General features: G+C 37.9%; 1 long non-coding RNA gene across 1 annotated transcript in view; it reads right to left on the bottom strand.

Annotated features, from left to right (window-relative positions):
- Nucleotides 1–19,780, bottom strand: part of LOC103587186 — a 36,884-nt gene extending 17,104 nt beyond the window's left edge. Inside the window, exon 1 of the long non-coding RNA XR_550204.1 lies at nucleotides 19,666–19,780. This is a non-coding gene — a long non-coding RNA (uncharacterized LOC103587186). The remainder of the gene's footprint in view (nucleotides 1–19,665) is intronic.
- Between the last annotated feature and the right edge of the window lie 9 nt (nucleotides 19,781–19,789).

Genomic DNA, 19,789 nt, shown 5'->3' with positions numbered 1-19,789 from the left:
TTTTTTTTTTTTTTTTTTTTTTGTCTTTTTTACTGACCGGTAACGGGATCGCAACCCTCGGTGTCACGCCCGCACCGTGTTCAGCCAGTGACTGGGAACCAGTCTCTACATGGGATCCGAACCCTCGGCGGGAGCGCTGCCGTGCTCCCAAGCGGCGCACTCCCAGTGTGTCACCGGGCCGGCCCCAGGAAATTCTTAATAGTACTATTTGAGTGACAATACTGACAGCTTCCAGTAGTGATAAAATATATAGTTGATATTCAGTGTCCGACTTAAAATAATTTTTCCAGGTAAAAAAGGGAAAAAAATACTCTATACAAGATATTAGCAAAATCTGTCACTTATGTAATCTAACCTGTTGTACTACAAAATTTAGATAAACATTGAAAGCTTATACCATCCATACCACAACCCAGAAAGTAAAACTAAGCAAGGCATCTTATTGTATTTACACTTACGAAGTAAATGATCTAAAATCCTGTGTAAGAAAAGGAAATCCTCTTTTATCCTAAGATAAAACGGGAATTCAGAGAAATATAGGCATTTTAAGGAAAATTCTTTCTTCAGACTCATCACTGACCTCAAGTACACAACTAGGGCTACACTTTTAAAACAGGGTGGGTTGGTATTGGAATTAGAAAGAGAATAATGAGGTTTTCTACTGTTCAGTAAGTAAAAAAAGTCAGCTATGGGAAAGGCAGTTTTAAAAAATCAGTTTAGACTCATAAGATATTTCTATCAAATAAATTACAACTGAGTTATATAGACATTCAAATTTGCATATCACGTTTAAAGTTTCACAGAGGAGAAACTAATATGAAACTCTGACAACACGTATAATTAACCAAATTTGAACCTGAGATTAAAAAAACATTTTAAGCTGGACACCTCCCCCCAGATCATTTTTATCTGTCTTCACAATAGCACAGTTATGCCCTTAAACAAATCAACACCAAACATTTCCAATTAATAAGATTAGTGTTCACATACCATTTTTTTGGGGGGAATGAAAAAATCTTTTTTTTTTTTTTCCCCTTTTTGATAAGATTAGTGTTCACATACCATTTTTTTGGGGGGAATGAAAAAATCTTTTTTTTTTTTTTTCCCTTTTTGGTCTTTTTTACTGACTGGTAATGGGATCGCAACCCTCGGTGTTGCGCCCGCACCGCGCTCAGCCAGTGAGCGGGAACCGGTCTCCACATGGGATCCAAACCCTCGGCGGGAGCGCCACCGCACTCCCAAGCGGCGCACTCTCCAGTGCGCCACCGGGCCGGCCCTGGAATGAAAAAATCTTAACTTTTTTATTTCCCATGGACCGCCTTTTTTTCCATGCGGCTACTTTATTCATTAACTGTACTATACAAATCTAGTATCATATATATGGTTACTGTATAGTAATAGTTCATGTTCAATTTTTTTATCCACAACTCTCAAAAAGTTAATTTCTGTACATCCCTACCTCTACCCCTTCAATGTTTAATTATAAACTCCTTGAGAAACAAGGTATATTCTATTCTTCACTGCACTCCCCAGAGACAGGAACATAAGAGGCACTTAAATGTCTAAATGAGTGGATAAATACCTAGAAGAGTACCAAGCATAACTGGTGCTCAAACACATACAAATGGGAAGATAAACAAAAGCACACGAGCAATTTCCAAGGAGAAGTCCACTCCATTCAGTCTAATCACGTATAATGTCAGGAAACAGAAAGTTAGTCTATAGTGGATACAGAGTATATTAAGATTTAATTACTGAACCAGAATGGAAAAGGTGTTTTGGGGTAAGACTGGATAACACCAGAAAAAAAAAAGGAGTTTTTTTGAGTACTTCAGCACAACCGTTTAGGTGAAAATGTTCTGCTATAAAGACAATATTCTCTGTCCATTATTGAATATCAAGAACATTTCCTAGACTTTATTTTACCTATTTGAGCTACCATTAATTCTAAGTACCTACAGAAAGATAATATCATCTTTCACTAATTGTAAGACTTTTTTTTTAACATGCCTGAAATCAAACGTCTTACAATCAATGGCATGTCAGCTTAATTAGCAGTAAATATGTTTTCTTTCTTACTACAATATGGTACATCTTTCAATTGATGGCATTTTAGATTCGATGAAGTAAGGTACATGGAAAAGCAATAATCTCATTCTCTGAAACTGCAGTCATGGGATCATATACTTAACAAAGTACAAGTTTATGGGGCCGACCCGGTGGCGCACTGGATAGTGCGCCGCTTGGGAAGCGCGGCGGCGCTCCCGCCCGAGGGTTCGGATCCCACGTACGGACCGGTTCCCACTCACTGGCTGAGCGAGGCGCGGGAGAAGCACCGAGGGTTGCAATCCCGTTGCCGGTCCCCGGTCCGGTATGGAGCCAACACAAGTTTAGAATTCTGGCAACGAGGGCCAAAGTAGAAGATAACTGAGTAAATGACAGAGACTGGATAAGAAAATTGTTAAGTATTCCAGTAAAACTACTTCTGTAGTAAGTAGGGAAACAAAGTATTAGTGAGGTACACATGTTCCCAACAGCAAAGCAAGCAAATAAATAGCAGTTCCTTGCTACCAACTCCTGGAGCTGATAAGCAGTGGTGACTAAATTGTCAGGGCAGGTTTGACTCCACACAGCCTATCTGTAAGAATCTGAAATTCCCTCTACCTTCAGTTACTGAAGCAGTGGTCTTTGCTCTCCACCACTCTATGTCCAAAATGAGGGTGGCATACAACCAGGTAGATGGAAAGAGTCTATGTGCTAATAGATGGTGAAGCATCTATATCAAAAGATTTCACTATTCACTGAGCTCCAAAGAAAACACCAAAGTGCTATGTAGCAAACTAGAAACTTAAAGAACTAATTTTCAAGAGTACTGCCACACTCATCTAGTATATTAATCACTATGTATCATAGTCCCAAGCTTGAGAAAATAGAAGGGGAAAAAAAAGAATGCTCATCTCATTATCTTGGGGTGCTTCTGTTCTACTTAAAGTGGCAGGATAATAGGGACCTCAAAAAGAGATAAAATGGCATCCTACTTCTCATTATATGCTGTAAAACTATGCCCCCACAAAAGAACCCACATGAACTATTTTAAAGTAGCATAAGTCAGTTTTAGTACTCTGATGTTTTGAAATATATAAAAACTGTTAACCTAGAACTGTAAATCCTTGAAACTTAAAGTAATACTTGCCATGGATTTTACTCTTCACTTTTCCAAAAAGTTTTTCTGTTTCACAAATTTTTCCAATACTAACCTAGAGAGTTCAAAAGGATAAATCCAACCATGGTTACATCAGACTAACAATCTCTATGACGTAAGATGGGTAGACCAAGGAAGCTGTTAAATTTCACTGTGCTAAAATACTGACTACATATTTGCAAAACTGTCTTGTGAAGAATCAAAGGGCAGAAAATACAATTCGGGTAAAAACAAAACAAAAGCCAGAAGCAAGTTTCAAGACTAGGAGTATATTTTAGAACTATTATTAAGAACACCAAATGACAGAAAGAGATTTTTGCATCTCCCTGGAACAGCCCAGCTTCCAAAACTAGACAGTATTAACAAAAGTGTAAATAGGTGCATCTCAAGAAATGTCTTTTTAAAATTACATTTATATAAACTTGAAGATGACAGCCCTTTGTCCACATTGAAAGCACTTGACATAGCATCTAATCAAGTACCTTCCACACAGTAATGGAAACATTTACTACTGTCTTAGGGGAAGATATTACAGTACCATGAAAGAAAAATGAACACTTCTGTTTTCCTATGATGAAATTCACACCCTAAAAGGACTGCCATGTTATCTGCAGCAATGGTTGGAAGAGGGCCATACAGAAAATTTAAGTCCATAGTTAGGCTAGGGAATAGTTTGGTGTAAACAAGAATTACCTGTTTCAAAACATTTTATACTTCCTGATATTAAAAACAAAACATAGCCTAGTAAGCAGTTTTTAATATGGTAGATCTGACCAGCTAAATTTCAGGGAATGTTTAACCCATAAAATCATTACAGTTAATGCTACTTGAAGATTCTGAGAGAATTTCTGAGATTAACAAAGAGGACGGGGCAAGCAGAGAAGCAGTTCTTCGGTAAAATAATAGAAGTATGAGCTCAGTTGGTTAGAGCACAGCCTTATAACACCACGGTCACAGGTTTGGATCCCTATACGGGCCAGCCACCAAAAAAAAAAAAAAGATAAAAGTATGAAAGCATTCTGAATCAAGTGCCTCCACCCCCAAAAATGCACAGCTGGTAGTATGAAATTTTTCCTGTGACTCAACTTTATCTTTTACATTTTAAATTTCTTTTCCTTAGTCTCCTCACACTAGGCTAAACAAAGCAACTCAGTAAGTTATTCTGACAGAAGACCTGGCCCCAAGCACATGGTTATACTTCTCAAACCAATCACATTTTTAGCCTTCACATCAAAGCCCTTCACTTCCCTTCTTACTCCTCTCTCTTCCCTCTCCCTATTAATTGGTCAAACAAATCTTCAGAAAAACTTTTTTGAATTAACATTTAGAAAAAATGTTAAATCAATATTACTCAGCCATTAGAATTGTTTTTAATGAATCCAAAGAAGCAAAATTATACAAAATTAAATTTATAGCACATGACTTTATCCAATAAGTAAATGTTATTAAGACAACATTTATTACAATTTCTCCTACAGTATATAATCTTCGAAGATGGCTGCCAACAATTTCTCCCCTCCCTGTAAGAACAAGTCACTCCTCTTACAGGCTGGTCTTGTGTCTTGCTTTGACCAATAAAATGCTGCACGTGTGACACTATCATTTACAAGTCTAACAACTAAAAGGCTTGACAACTTTTCTCTTGCTCTCTTGGAGCTCTGAGCCTTGTTTGAAAGAGAAAAGGGCTGGCCTGTTAGCTCACTTGGATAGAGCTGGTACTGATAATACAAAGGTTAAGGGTTTGGATCCTCTTGCTGGCCAGCCGCCAAAACCAAAGGAAAAAAAAAAGAAAGAAAAAAAATTTTTTTTTTTTTTGTCTTTTTGTCTTTTTCCGTGTCCAGCAACGGATCGCAACCCTCAGTGTTGCCCCCGTACCGGACCGGGGACCGGCAACAGGACTGCAACCCTCGGTGTCGCTCCTGCGCCTCGCTCAGCCAGTGAGCGGGAGCCGGTCTGTATGTGGGATCCGAACCCTCGGGCGGGAGCGCCGCCGCGCTTCCCAAGCGGCGCACTTATCCAGTGCGCCACCGGGCCGGCCCAGAAAGAAAAATTTTAAACTGACTGGACATTTGAGATCAGGAAATTTTTGTTCATATTTTCAGATGTAATAATTCTATTGCGTGTGTGATTTTTTTTAAATGTCCTAATCTCAGTGTTTCTCAACCTCAGCACAACTGACATTTTTGAGCCAGATAATTCTTTGTTGTTGGGAGCTGTCCCATGCATTGTAGAATGTTAAGCAGCATCCTTGGCCTTTGCCCACTACATGCCAGCAGAACCCCTGCTTCCCAGTGTGACAACCAAAAAATGTCTTCAGACAATGCCAAATGTTACCTGGTGAGCAAAACTGCCCCCAGTTGAGAACCACTGCTTTGTCTCTTAGAAATACTGTCTGAATTATTTACAGATGAAACACGACAAAATTCAGGATTGGCTTCAAAATCATCAATTGAAGGGGAAAGGGATAATCACAAAACCACAAAATGATGGGTGATGGAGTACAAGGAAATTTGTTATAAAACTCTCCATGTTTGTATCTGAAAATTTCATTAAAGTTAAATACACATTTTCTTTGTGCATTTTTCTGTAGTATGTTATATTAACAATAAGGGAAAATTTAAAAGAAAAAAGTTAACTAGAAACTCTCACATTCTGGAGTTGGAAGTCTAAAAACTTTAGAAAATAATGGCTGGCCAGTTAGCTCAGTTGGTAGAGTACAGTGCTGACGACACCAAGGTCAAGGGTTCAGATTCCCATACTGACCAGCTGCCAAAAATAAATAAATAAAACTAAATAAATACTTTAGAAAACAATTAGGAAAAAAAAAAAAAAAAAAAAAAAAAAAAAAAAAAAAAAAAGATAACAATTAGGCAATATCTTATAAACCTGAAAAGACTCACTATATAACCACACAATTCCAGTGAATATAAAGATAGCCTTTCACCTATGTGTTCCAAGAGACATATATGCAGATGTTGGTGCTTCAGTGTTCGTACTACAAAAAACTAGAAACAAATGTCCATCATAGGGGAGTGAATTTTAAAAAATTGTTGGTATATTTGTACTGGGTAAAAATACATGTTATAATATTTTCATAACATCTATGTAAATTGTGACAACATCCAAAACAATACTGTATGTTATTTATAGAAAAAAGTCTTAAAACAAACGAATGAATGAACCTTGATTTCTAGATCACTTCACATATGTTTGAACATATGGGGGTGAGATTTGGCAACTATGGAATTCAGTTTATCCTCTGCTGCCTAAGCCATTTCTCTGGATGAACCACTAATGTCAGTGTATTGTGTAGCTCTTTATCTTGTGCTTGTTATATTTTCCTTAGAAGGATCTTCTAATCTCATACTCAATGACATGACTACTATCAAAAAAACAGAAAATAACAAGTATTGGCAAGGATGTGGAGAAAAATGGAAACTGTGCATTGTTGGGGAGAATGTAAAATAGTACAGTAACTGTGGAAAAGAACATGGTTGTTCCTAAAAAAAACCAAAATGCAGAATTGCCACATGACGCAGCAATTCCACTTCTGGGTATACACCCAAAAGAATTGACAGCAGAGTCCCAAAGACATATGTGTACACTCATGTTCATAACAGCTTTATTTACCAGAGCTAAAATGTGGAAGCAACCAAAGTGTCCATTGATGGATGAATGGTTAAGCAAAATGTGTTATATACATACAATGGGATATTATTTGCCCTTTAAAAGGAAGGAAATTCTGACATCAACCTGTATGAACCTTGAGGACATTATGCTAAGTGAAATAAGCCAGTTACAAAATGACAAATACTGCATGATTCCATTTATATGAAGCACCTAGAGTAGTCAAAATCACAGAGACAGAAAGTAGAACAGTGGATGTCGGGGTTTGGGGGTTGGGGGTGTTATTTAATGGGTATAGAGTTTCAATTCTAAAAGATGAAGAGTTTTAGATATGAATGGTGGTAATAACTGCACAACAATGTGAATGAACTTAATACCACTGAACTGTACACTTAAAAATGGTTGGGCCGGCCCGGTGGCGCACTGGAGAGTGCGCCGCTTGGGAGCGCGGCGGCGCTCCAGCCGAGGGTTCGGATCCCATGTGGAGACCGGTTCCCGCTCACTGGCTGAGCGCGGTGCGGGCGCAACACCGAAGGTTGCGATCCCGTTGCCGGTCCCCGGTACGGGCGCAACACCGAGGGTTGCGATCCCATTACCGGTCAGTAAAAAAGACAAAAAGGAAAAAAAAAAGGTTAAGATGGTATATTTTATTATATGTATTTTGTCATAATAAAAATAATTAGAAATAAAAATGGATCAAAGATGTAAATGTAAGAATTAAAACTATATTAACTCTTAGATGGAAACAGGTACAAAACTTCTTAACTTAAGCAACAGTTTCTTAGCCATGACACCAAAAACACGAGACAAAAGAAAAATTAGATAAACTGGACTTCATCAAAATTAAAACCTTCTGTACATCCGTGAAGAAAAATGAAAAGGCAACCCACAGAATGGAAGAAAAATTTTGCCAATAATGTATCTGATAAGGGTTTAGTATCCAGAATATATAAAGAACTCTTACAGCTCAACAATAAAAAGACAACCTAATTTAAAAATGGGCAAAAGATTGAAATAGACTTCTCTCCAAAGATAGACAAATGGCAAAAAAGCACATAAAAAGATGTTCAGCATCATAAGTCATTAGAGAAATGCAAATCACAATAAGATACCACTTGATGCTCACTAGGAAAGCTATCTATAATCAAAATAATAAAATAATAAGCATTAGTGATGTAGAGAAACTGGAACCCTCATACATTACTGATAAGATATAAAATGGTCAGCCAATTCAGAAAATAGTCCGGCAGTTTCTTAAAAAGTTAAACATAAAACTACCATAGACCCAGCAATTCCACTCCTGGGTATATTCTTCCTAGTCAACAAAAGTGAAGCACAGTGCTTAAAGACACAGATATCCTTTTGATGGACAGAAATTTGGCTTACTACTAAATCATGAGTCCATACAAATATAAATTTAAAAATAAATAAGTTGAAAATTTTGAGAACCAGTATGGTAGCCAGACTCTAAGATGGCTCCCAATAATACTTGCCTCCTAGTATCACACCTTTATGTAATCCTCTCTCCCACAAAGTACAAGGGGTGGTCTGTGAGATTAGGTTGTAAAAGACACTGTGGCTTTTATTTGGTTGTTCTATCTCTCCCAGATCACTAACTCTAACGGAAGCCAACTGCCATGTCTTAAGCACACTCAAGACAGTCCTATGGAGACCTACTTGGGGAGGAAATGAGTCCCTCAGTCCAACAACTCACAAGGAACTAAGGTCTGCCAACACCCATGGTGGTAAACCACCCTTTGGGAGGAGGATCCTCTAGCCTTCAGATAATTGCAGCCCCAGGCAACAGCCCAGTTGCAACCCCAAAAGACCCTGACCCTGAACCAGAACCACCTAGTTATAAGCCATTCTCAGATTCCTGACCTTCAGAAACTGGGAGATAATCAATGTTTGCTGTTTTAAGCAGCTAAGTTTTAGGTTACTTTCTTATGCAGCAGTATATAACAAATTCAAACAGAATAAGTACATATTCTTAAAGAACTTCCCAATTAACTACTTATTCATTATAAGGGGAAAAGAAGTAACTCTATAGTAGGATACCCTCACAGACATCTTAATCCAGTGATGAAGGTAAAAATTTTCAGTAGTGAGTCAAATTGAAATTGCATAGTGACAGTATGCAATGAAAAGAATCAAACCAAAATCTTGCACCTCTTGATAGGGTGCATGCAAAGGAGAGAAGCCTTGCTTCTGTGACATTCCTGCCAAAGATGCATAATCTAAATCTAATCATGAGGAAACATGAGACAAACTCAGACTGAGGGACATTCTACAAAATAACTGATATGTAATCTTTAAAAGTGTCAAGGTCATGAAATCAAAGAAAGACAGAGGAACTGTTCCAGATTGGAGGAGACAAAAGAGACATGATAACTAAATGCAATGACTAACTCTGGATTTGATCCTTTCGTATAAAGGACAATATTGGGACAACTGGCAAAACTTGAACGGGGTCTAAAGATTAGATGGCAGTAAGGTACCAATGAAAATTTCCTAATTTTGATGGCTGTATTGTGATTATATAGCTGAATGTGCTTGTTTAATAAGAAATACACATACTTTAAATACTTTACTATTTAGGGTTGATGAGGCATCCTGTTGGCAGCTTCCTCTGAAATGGTTAAAGGAAAAAAAATGTTCTCTGTATTTGCAACTTTTCTGTAGGTTGAGATTACTTCAAAATTTTAGAAAGTTAAAAACAAAACAACTGAAAAAGCCCAAAGGACATTAAAGCAGTTACTTTAATAGATTTTGGTGATTAAATAGTATATTTGATTGAACAGCACCCAAAAAGACACGTGCAATGTCCTAATTCCTGGGACTTATGAATGTTACCTTATTTGGAAAAAGAGTCTTTGCAGGTGTAACTAAATTAAAGATCTTGAGATAAGATCATCCAGGATTACCTGGGTGGGCAAGTTCAATCACAGGTGTCCTTATAAAAGGCAAAACAGCAGAAGACACACAGAGGAGGTGATGTGAAGATGAAGGCAGAAAATGGAGTGATGTGGCTACAAACCAAGGAAGACAAGGAATACTGACAGCCACCAGAAGATGGAAGAGGCAAGGAAGGATTCTTCCCTAGAGCATCCAGAGGAAGTGTGGCCCTGCCAACACACTGACTTTGGACTACAGACCTCCAGAAATGTAAAAGAATACATTTCTGTTGTTTTAAGCCACCCAGTTTGTGTTAACTTACGCCAGTCCTAGGAAACTAATATAGATGGTATAAATAAGAGGACATTTAATATAAAGAAAATCATTCACTCCCATTAATGTGCTATTATTTTAAGAAATCTGTTCTTAAACTCATAGCACTGAGGCTTCTGTGATTCAACTTTGATTTCAAAGTTTTTACCTGACATGAGCCCTTAAGCATTTGACAAAGAAATGCTATCAATTATACTGGCATGATATTCTACAGGTGGTGGGGGAAGTACTCACAGGACAGCAGCAGATACATCTATTACTACATAATGTTTCAGAGAATTGTTTTCACAATTCTAGACCTACAAAAAAATACCACATGTATTAGAAACAACATATTATGGTGACAGTGTTTTGAAGTTTGTTGAAGAAGAAATTTGGGATTCAGTTCCTTTTTCAGTTTAGAAATATTACAAAAGTTCATTATATTCGCATTAGGGTTTTTTTTTGTTTTGTTTTGTTTTTCATTTTTGGTTGGGGTGGCAATGAAGTGAAATGCTAAACATAATTTAACACTGACACTTAAGATTTCGAGATCCCTTTTTTTTTTTCTGGCGGCTGGACAGTGAGGGGAGCTGAACCCTTGGTGTTACAAGGTTGTACTCTAACTAACTGAAATAACCAGCAAGCCCTAGATTTCAAGATTCTACCAATTCCATGGGTCAACATTATTGACCAGTTAAGACAGTGATAATTAATAACTTAAAAACTTAAACAAAAAAAAGCCCACCAGAGCCAAGAAGCCCCTTCCATCTGCAATGTCTCTCTGGTGCCCTCTATTGACAAAACTTAACATGTGTTCATTACAAAGGTAAGACTACAGCACTTTACAGCAGAGCAGGTACTGAAGGATGAATATGGAGCTGAGTTAAAATAAATTGATAAGCGGCAGAGGTGTATCATTGATTTGTTCCTTTTTACTGCTGGGTAATACTCCATTATAAGAATATTCTACATTTTGTTTATATATTCACCTGTTGATGGATATTTGAGTTGTTTCCAGATTTTGGATACTGTGAATAAAACTGCCAAGCCTATTTGTGAAAAACAAAATCAAAAAACAATAAAAAATACTATCTTTTATACAGTCCATAAGTGCCAAGCACTTTTCTTTCTAATCTTTCTCACAGGCTTGCAGGGTATGTGACATAATCCCTATTCTATGCATAAGGAAGCTGAGGCTCAAGAAAATTAATGAAGTGACTTTCCTAAGGCCACAGAGTTAGAACATGACTCAGTAGGCATGTTACTCCAAAATATTATTTTCTTCTACCACCCCACTTGACATTAACATTCATTGAATGCTGCTGGCAAACACTGAATAGGCCTACTATGTGTCGGGTACAGGGAATACAAAGAATAAGACAGGGACTTGGCCCGGTAGAGCTCAGTCTAGAGGGAGTAATAATCAATCATGTCTACATACTGTGAAACAATTCTATAGTGGAACTCTGACTACCTGTATGCCTGGCACATGCTTCCCAGAGAAGCCATTTCTGTGTGCTGCGTCTCCAAGTATGAATAAAGAATTTAGGAGGAGGTGGGGGTGGGATGAGAAGACATTCTCTGTATAAGGAAAAGCACTTACAAAGACCAAAAGAAGATAATTCTGAGAAGGATCAATTAGAACTGTCTCAATTACAGCAGCATTTCCCATTATACAAATAAGTATTATAGTAATAAAAGTGGCAATATTTCTGTTCTAAATTTTATCCACTTTTAATACATCTTTTTAAAGAAATACTACATATTTTTGCAGTTTTAAAGCAATAATTTGCCTCAAGATACTTGCATACCAAAAACAACTAATGCTCACATGTGATTTTCTGTGTTCTAATACACAGACAGCATTTAACCACTGGCATTACTATTTGACCATCACTGATCGATCCTGTTTCTTGTCATAATTCAATGTATATTTGAAAAGTTATTTAATCAAAGCTTACTGTGTATTAAATATTTCTAGTTCATTCTCCAAGGACTTACAGCTAGAATAAAGAAGTTGTAAATGTATGGCAGAGTTTTGATTCTCAAGCCCAAGAAGTAAGATTATTTTAAAATAAACATAAGCAAAGCACAGAATTCTATTTTTTAGAAAAATCCGTTGACCTGTTCATGATGGGTCAATTAATAATGTTGGCAGTAGACTAACTGCATGAACACTGCAAATAAGAATACTGCAAAATACAGTCTATTCTTTCTTTTGCTACAATGCACCTGTTTGAAACAAATTTTTATATTACACTGTAATAAAAACAATATACAGTAACACATTTAATGCAGCACTTGATGAGTATGCTTTTACTGTATGAGAAAAACTCTTCTTAAATTGTTACTTTAAATAAAATGAAAGATGTTTCATCTTAATAATGTTTTTATAATTTCTCTAAATTTTGCTTGTGATATTATATTTTGACTATATATTTTATTTATCTGAGATCATTTGTGTTGTGAATTTTAATACAGTTGTGCATTATTTCATGAACTTTTTTACGAACTTCTGTTTGTGTTCCATCAGTAATACTAGTTTGAAAAGTGTTCTAATAAAGTTGGGAGACACTACATACAAGGAAGGAGAAAGCAGTTTATTAGAAACGAAGGGAAATGAGTGGTAATCATATTAACTGTTACGAATAGAAATTAACTGTTATAAATAAAAATTGAGGTATCCATTGGCAATTAAGTAATCATCAGTGACCTTACTAAACAGTTCCAGAACAGTAAGTGAACTATTTTTTCAAGAATATGGGCACTGAAATGTCAGAGATGGAAGGAAAAAAGAAGAGGAAGGAAGTAGTTCTGGGGGTGGGGGAGGTTTAAAAATTCTTTTGATGTTTGTTTTTTTGGCTGGGAGAAAACCCCGGATAAGTTTGGATGCTGAGGGGAGTTCGTAGAGAGACTGGACTATGAAAGCAGGGACATTACTCGAGAGCAAGGACCTGGAAAAAAGGAAGAATAGGATGGAAAGCAAAAGTTAGTCTGGCAAAAGGAAAAGCAGAGCTTCTCCAGAGACAAGAAGGGAAAACAGCGATGACTAAAACAGGTAAATCTGGAGAGACACTGGCTCTAAAGTCAACACTGCCTGCCATCTGATTCCTGGCTCTTCCTACCATAACCATATAATCTTAGGCAAGTTTGTTTACTTCTCCAAGTCTCCATTTTCTCATCTAAGCTGGGGAGAACAGAATTCTCACAGGACTATTGAAAAGATTCAGTAATTTCTGATACACAGTCAGTACAGCAGTGCCCCCTTATTCGCAGTTTCACTTTCCGTGGTTTCAGTTACCCTTGGTACAGTACAATAAGATATTTTGAGAGAGGTAGAGAGACCACATTCACATTTTTATGACAGTATATTGCTATAATTGTTCTATTTTATTATTATTGTTGTTAATCTCTTACTGTGTCTAATTTATAAACTAAAATTTATAGGTATGTATTATAGTATAGCAAAAAACATAATACATATTAAGTTTGGTACTATTCAAGGTTTCAGGCATCTACTGGGGGTCCTGGAACATATCCCCTGCTGATAACGGGGGGAATACTGTACTGTAAAGATGGTAGCCAGCATTTCTTTTTTTTTTTTTTCCTAAGGCCTCAAAGGAAAGCTGAAAGAATTCACACCTAAGATTTCTATTTTCTCTGTAGAATAGGTGCTTTGGTCATCCGCTGAGATTAAAATGGATTGTTTAAGGAGGCAGGACAGTGGCTCTTAATCTTTTGTAGAGATTAAAAAATCCATTTAACTGTGATGAAACATGTCCAAATCTTCATAGTTAAGGGGGTTCATGGACACCTAGCCAATGATTGAAAAAGGAAGTTGAGGAAGATCTTCAGGTTTCAGGACATAGTTTAAATACCCAATTGTTTGAACGAAAGAAAAAAGATTGCAGCCTCTGGATTTACATACCTAACAGCTATGTAAGGGTAACACATGGCTTCCCAGAAAAGACACTGGACACAGTCAAGAAATCCAGGTTCCCAGTCCAGCCCTAGTCTTAACTAGCAAGTCAAATGGCCTTTTCAGGCCCTGAGATACATTGCAGTGTTAACAATTTTATGATTCTATTACTTGCAATCCCACTCAACTCTGAAGACAGAAAAACAAATGTTATAGTTTAATATGATTTTGAAGGTTTAGCCTGGGAACTTCTCATCAAAACTTTATTTCTACAGAAAAAACAAGTGTGCTCCTGCATTTCTGGGATGAGGCTGTAGAGGTTTCTGGTAGCATTAGGCATGAGTCAGGTATTCCTATCCTGAGAACTGCCTAGGATATTTTAGCAGCCATCTCTCTTTGGACTAAAATATTCAGAATTGGACCTTGTCAAAATCTCCTCCTTGTCAGTCAGCAGTACACTAATACATACTGCGAGACTTTAAAGAAAACCTAGATTAAGTTATCCTCAAAGATGGATGTTTAAATTACATTTTAAATAGCAACATGCTAGAACCAAAGAAAGTTTTTCAATTCAATAACTTTTGTAAAGCAAAGAATCCTTCTCTAATGAAAAAAAAATCTCCCCAGAAATACCTATGTCAAGAAGCTTATCTTCTGAAGTAAGAAGATCTGACTGCTTTCCACAATAAAACTAATTTAAATAGCCATCTTCAACCAACCATTTATTATACTTGTTGAGTATCCCTTACCAGAAATACTTTGGACCAGAAAGAAGTACTTCAGATTTCAAATTTTTTTGGATTTTGGAATATTTGCAGAATACATACCAGTTGAGTATCCCTAATCTAAAAATCTGAAATCCTCCAATGAGCATTTCCTTTGAGCATCATGTCTGCACTCAAAATGTTTCGAGCCTGGGGAGCATTTCAGATTACGGATGCTCAACTTTTATTAAAGTTCCTAATATTCCACAGGACTATTTGCTAATTTGTTTCATCATTTTGACACGAATTCACTCAGTCCTTACCTCTGATAATATTAATGCAATATATGGTACCATACCTCTAGTACAGTATTTTTAAACAATCCTTAAATTAGTATTGCTATGGCATTACAAATTCCTCCCCCATATCCTTAAGATCACACTTTGGTAATAACCTCCCAATCTCAGACATTTTGAAAACGTATAGTCTATAGAAAGAGATTCAAAACATGAAATAGATTATATAAAGAGTAAGATGTAAACTTATGCCATGGGATTAATGTATCTATTAAACTGGCTTTTCCTATGACCTTACACAAAACAATATATAAATTTAGTTAATTAGAATTTTCTGAAAAACTACTTAATCTTGCCCATCTACATAAAGCAATACCTTTAAACTTTAAAAAAGATATAAAATATAATTTAACCCTCTTACACTCCTGGTTACTTAAGGAACCCCAATCTTTCTTTACTTTTAACTGATTGACATTTTAAACTGGTGCCTGCCAGCAAAAAAGTGTGTATGTTGTTTTTTTTTAATCTCGTAGTGGATTATGTCCCCCCAAAACTCACTGAAGCTTGAATTGTGTCCCCTGAGTTTTACGTATTAGGAACTTAGCCCCCACTGTGACTGTTATGAGGGTGGGAAATCCTATTATGGTAATTGAAAGGTGGAGCCTTGAAGAGATGATTGGATTGCAGAACCGTGCAGTAGTGAATGGATTAAAAATGGTGGTCAGGGAAGTGGTTCTGAGGGCTTTAAAAGAAGAGAAGATTCTCTCTGCTGCTCTCTCTGCTTCCACCATCTTGCAATATGAGACCCTTGGGTCACTGTCGCCACCACCAGATAGACTTTGGACTTCCTAGCCTCAGAACCTGTAAGCAATAAATTTCATTTTTCTTTATGGATTACCCAGTTTCAGGTATTTTGTTATAAGCACCAAAAAACGGACTAATACAAATCCATTACCAAAAATCTGGATCTGCGGCTTCCCCTTAAAAAAAAAATAGAGACTGGCCGGTTAGCTCAGTTGGTTAGAGTGCAGTGTTACAACACCAAGGTCAAGGGTTTGGTTCCTGGCACTGGCCAGCCACCAAACAAACAAACAAACAAATAAATGAATGAATGAAGATCTGGCAACAGTGGGCCCACAGACCTTGGCAATGGCAACATTCTGAGAGGGTTGGGTAGCAGCTGCCCTCATCTGATAGCATGTGCATCTTCTAGATCCCCCCATTCTCTTTGCTTACTTTGGTCACCTGTCTGGCCTTTATAATAAAGCCATCAGAGCTTAAATCTTATACTGTGAACCTTATTTTTTGTCTCTTGACAAAAAAATCCCCTTATTTTTTGTCTCTCTTGAGGGACCTTAAAAGAAGTTAGCCACAAAAATCTTTATCACTGAAATAGAATAGCCCATACCTGCCAGTCAACAACAAAAAAATTAAGAAATAGAATAGATCAAGTGATAATCCTGGCATTGCTTTGTCTTAAAGCTATGTGTACCAAATGTTAACTATAACTAGCAGGATACCATTAAATGTACAAGACACTATTATTGTTAAGAAAGAAGCTTTTAGTATCCTAACTTCAGTCTGCCTTTAGTACCTCAAAGAATCAAGATATTTATCCTTCTACCCTTCCCAAGAATAGAAAAATTAACTGTATATTTCAATAATATGGCACTCTAAGAGCACCAAAGAGCCTCCTGCATCTATGTAACTTAAGAAGAAAAACAGGAAACAGTCAAAAAGGTCTCTAATCAGCCAAAGAGACCACACAGTTCACAGAACACATGAAGCCCTCTCACACAGAGCCTACTGGATCTTATTTTAGACACAATTTTAATAAGCCTCATGATCTGGTTTCTTAGCCCACAACAGATGAGATGCAGCCAACTGGAAAAGGGCTGGGGGTGGTGCTGCTAGAGGCAGACATTGAAAGCATCAAAATCAAAGCTAAAGACGTATAAAGTCAGCAGTAAACCTCAAAACACATCAGGTTGGGGCCATTTAGTATAGATACAAACAATCCCAGGGGACCCCAATCCCTGCCCAAAACTATGGATGTTCACAATGACCCTCTTTGGTACAGTCTGCTTAAAGCACAGGTCAGGAAACCTAAAGATGTATAAGCATTCTCAAAAAAAAGACATGGCATTTAAAAGACTGCCAAATTCAGCCAAATGCACAGACATGAATAGTGTACCTCTGTCAAAGAAAGAAGATACTGAATTACCAGAGATGCCACATGTCAAACGTGGTTTTGACTAGAAAAATTTTGTTAGAATCCAAATGCAGCAGTTCATGACATCTAAAGTTGAGAGGGTATTTAGTAGAATTATTTTTTTCAGAGAATGATAATTGGTAAGGTTCAAGACCAAGATCAATTATATAAGCCAAGCAAGTCTTCTTGGGATTCCATTGTAGATACCTTACTAAGACTAAGGATAAGATAGGACTGGTCTTATCCATACCTAGTAAGTCTTCCATTTAACCTAAAATTGGTGTCATACAAAAAGTTTGAAAAAATTGTTCTCCATTTTATTTTCACAATCATTTTGATTGGTATACCAAAAATAAATATCACTTTTCTAATCACTAGCAGTCTCAGAGAAATCAAGCCATACTTTGAGGAGGGATCTAGGTTATAAACCAAGGGAAAAAAGGTTAATATTGAGTTTTTGAAGTTCAAATTATCATTTCTAAACTTGACTTTTTTTTTTGGCGGCTGGCCAGTACAGGGATCTGAACTCTTGACCTTGGTGTCACAACACCATGCTCTAACCAACTGAGCTAATCGGACAGCCCATGATTTTCTTATTGAAAATTTCATAAGGGTATATTTTAGAGAATAACTATTCTAGAAAATATGTAGTAACTCATAAGAAACCATATTACCGGGGTCAAGTATTACTAGAAGATTAGAACGTACGTTTTGAGTCAAAGTGCTATTTCCCTCTCTGAAGAAGTCGCTATAGCACACATATCAATCGGCGTAAAGATTACAGGCTACATTTCTTGATCTGTATATTATCACACATTATACTCACTTGCTCTTCTTCAGGTTTTAAAATAAAAGGACAATCTTCTACAGATATAAACCAAGTGACATATCCAGTTGATAACTTCCCAGTGAGATTCCATAAGGAACTAGTGACTCCTAAAAGCATTATATATACATATATAATACTTGGAGGACTATTCCTCAGTGTGCTCCTGCCCTTTAAATGGTTCTTTAAGAGATCTTTGGTTAAGGCTCAAGCTTCTTTTAACAAATACCCTGCTTCATTTTAGTACAAGATTGTGTCTAAACTCAGCCCTTTTTTATTTCTTAGAAATCAGAGAAGTCAAAAGAAGATGGTAAGGAGCTAAAGTAATTTATAGTAACCAATGGGATTAATTCCACATTTAAAGCTCTTTGATCAAGAATGAAATGAGGACCAACTGCTGAGGTGTTTAAACTGTCAAACAATCTGCATTTTGACTTAGTTTAGGGCAAGGTGAAAACTCGTTCTCTTTCACTAGAATCCCCATCCCATCTTTCAGGATGGATAATCCCGGGACCTACCTCTCACTAAGTAGCTAAAGGTTTAATACAGCCAATTTGAGTAGCCAAGTGAAACACCAAACAAAAATCACCAGTGGTGTCTCCCCCATTTCTAAGAAAAAAAAGAAGAGAGTAAGTGGCACAAGAAGTTACAATATTGGGGCGGGGAGGGGGGAGCAAAATTTTAAGCCAAGCCCATACTCTAGACGTAGTATTAGGAAAACTTACTTATAGATAACTATAACTGAATAACCCTTTATTTTAAAGAGCAAAGAATTCACTTCTAGTAGAAAATCTAGTAAAACCCCTTCTAAGTTAAAAGGGTATCCCTGAACATATCACCTAATTCAGCGTTAAAGTCCGTTTTGTGAAGAGGCTGTGAAAGGAACCTTTGTTTTCTTTCTCCAGTGGTTTTCAAGGTTCCTGTTTCTAACTCTATCCTTGCCAGTTTAACAGCTTTTCAATTAGATCCAATCCTGCAAAACTTAAGTGTTAGATTCTGACTACATATGGCAACCTCAAGGAATAAAACGCTTCTCCCTTTACTTCCCTCCTCCCTCGTTAAGAGTCACATTTTTTCCCCTTTAACTTCCTACTATAACAGTTTCTGGACGAGTAGAGTGGACCAAAGTGTGCAGCCGTCCAAGAGGTAAGTGAACTCAAGAAATAAATACTTGTGGATCAGGCAAAACGGCTTCCTCCGTCTGCCCGACACTGGGCCTCCAGCCCAGCCGGTTCTGTGCAGGGAGCTAAGGTGATAGGGGAAAGAGAGCGGAGAAGGGGTGAGGAGCCCTTTCGACCTCTGTCAATGGAGCCACTCAACGCCCCAGCCCCCTCCCCCCACCTTGGCCGGACAATGGCCCTCAAGCGCAGCAGACCCAGCCTGGAGAGAAGCCCTGGGACTCCATACCACGAGGGCTTAGAAAGAGGGCCGGGAAGGAACGCTGAAACGGCGAGAACACCTCCGGCCTAAGCGCGGGCTGAGCGCCGGGGCCTCCACGGGCGCCATCACTGGGAGTGGGGTATCAAGGCCGCCCCGCAGGGCCAGCGCCGGCAGAGGGATCCAAAGAGGCTTCGGGCCCGGCGGAGGCGACGGTGGGAAGTGCAGGCCGCAGCCTGCTCAGCTGGCCCGCTCAGCGGGACATCCCCACAGCCGACCTCCGGCCGCTTACCTTGTGGATTCTCTTCAGAGCCATGGTGGGAGACGGGTGGCGGCGGCCCCCGGGGCGGGGACGGGGGCGGGGGGGGGGGGGGAAGGGGCGAAGGGGACAGAGGCCGCCTCGGGGATCGCGGGTC

This window comes from Galeopterus variegatus, unplaced genomic scaffold (genome assembly GCF_000696425.1).
Source record: "Galeopterus variegatus unplaced genomic scaffold, G_variegatus-3.0.2 Scaffold426, whole genome shotgun sequence".
Classification (NCBI taxonomy): Eukaryota; Metazoa; Chordata; class Mammalia; order Dermoptera; family Cynocephalidae; genus Galeopterus; species Galeopterus variegatus.
Note: the sequence above shows the minus strand (reverse complement) of the source record. Positions and strands in the feature narration are given on the sequence as shown.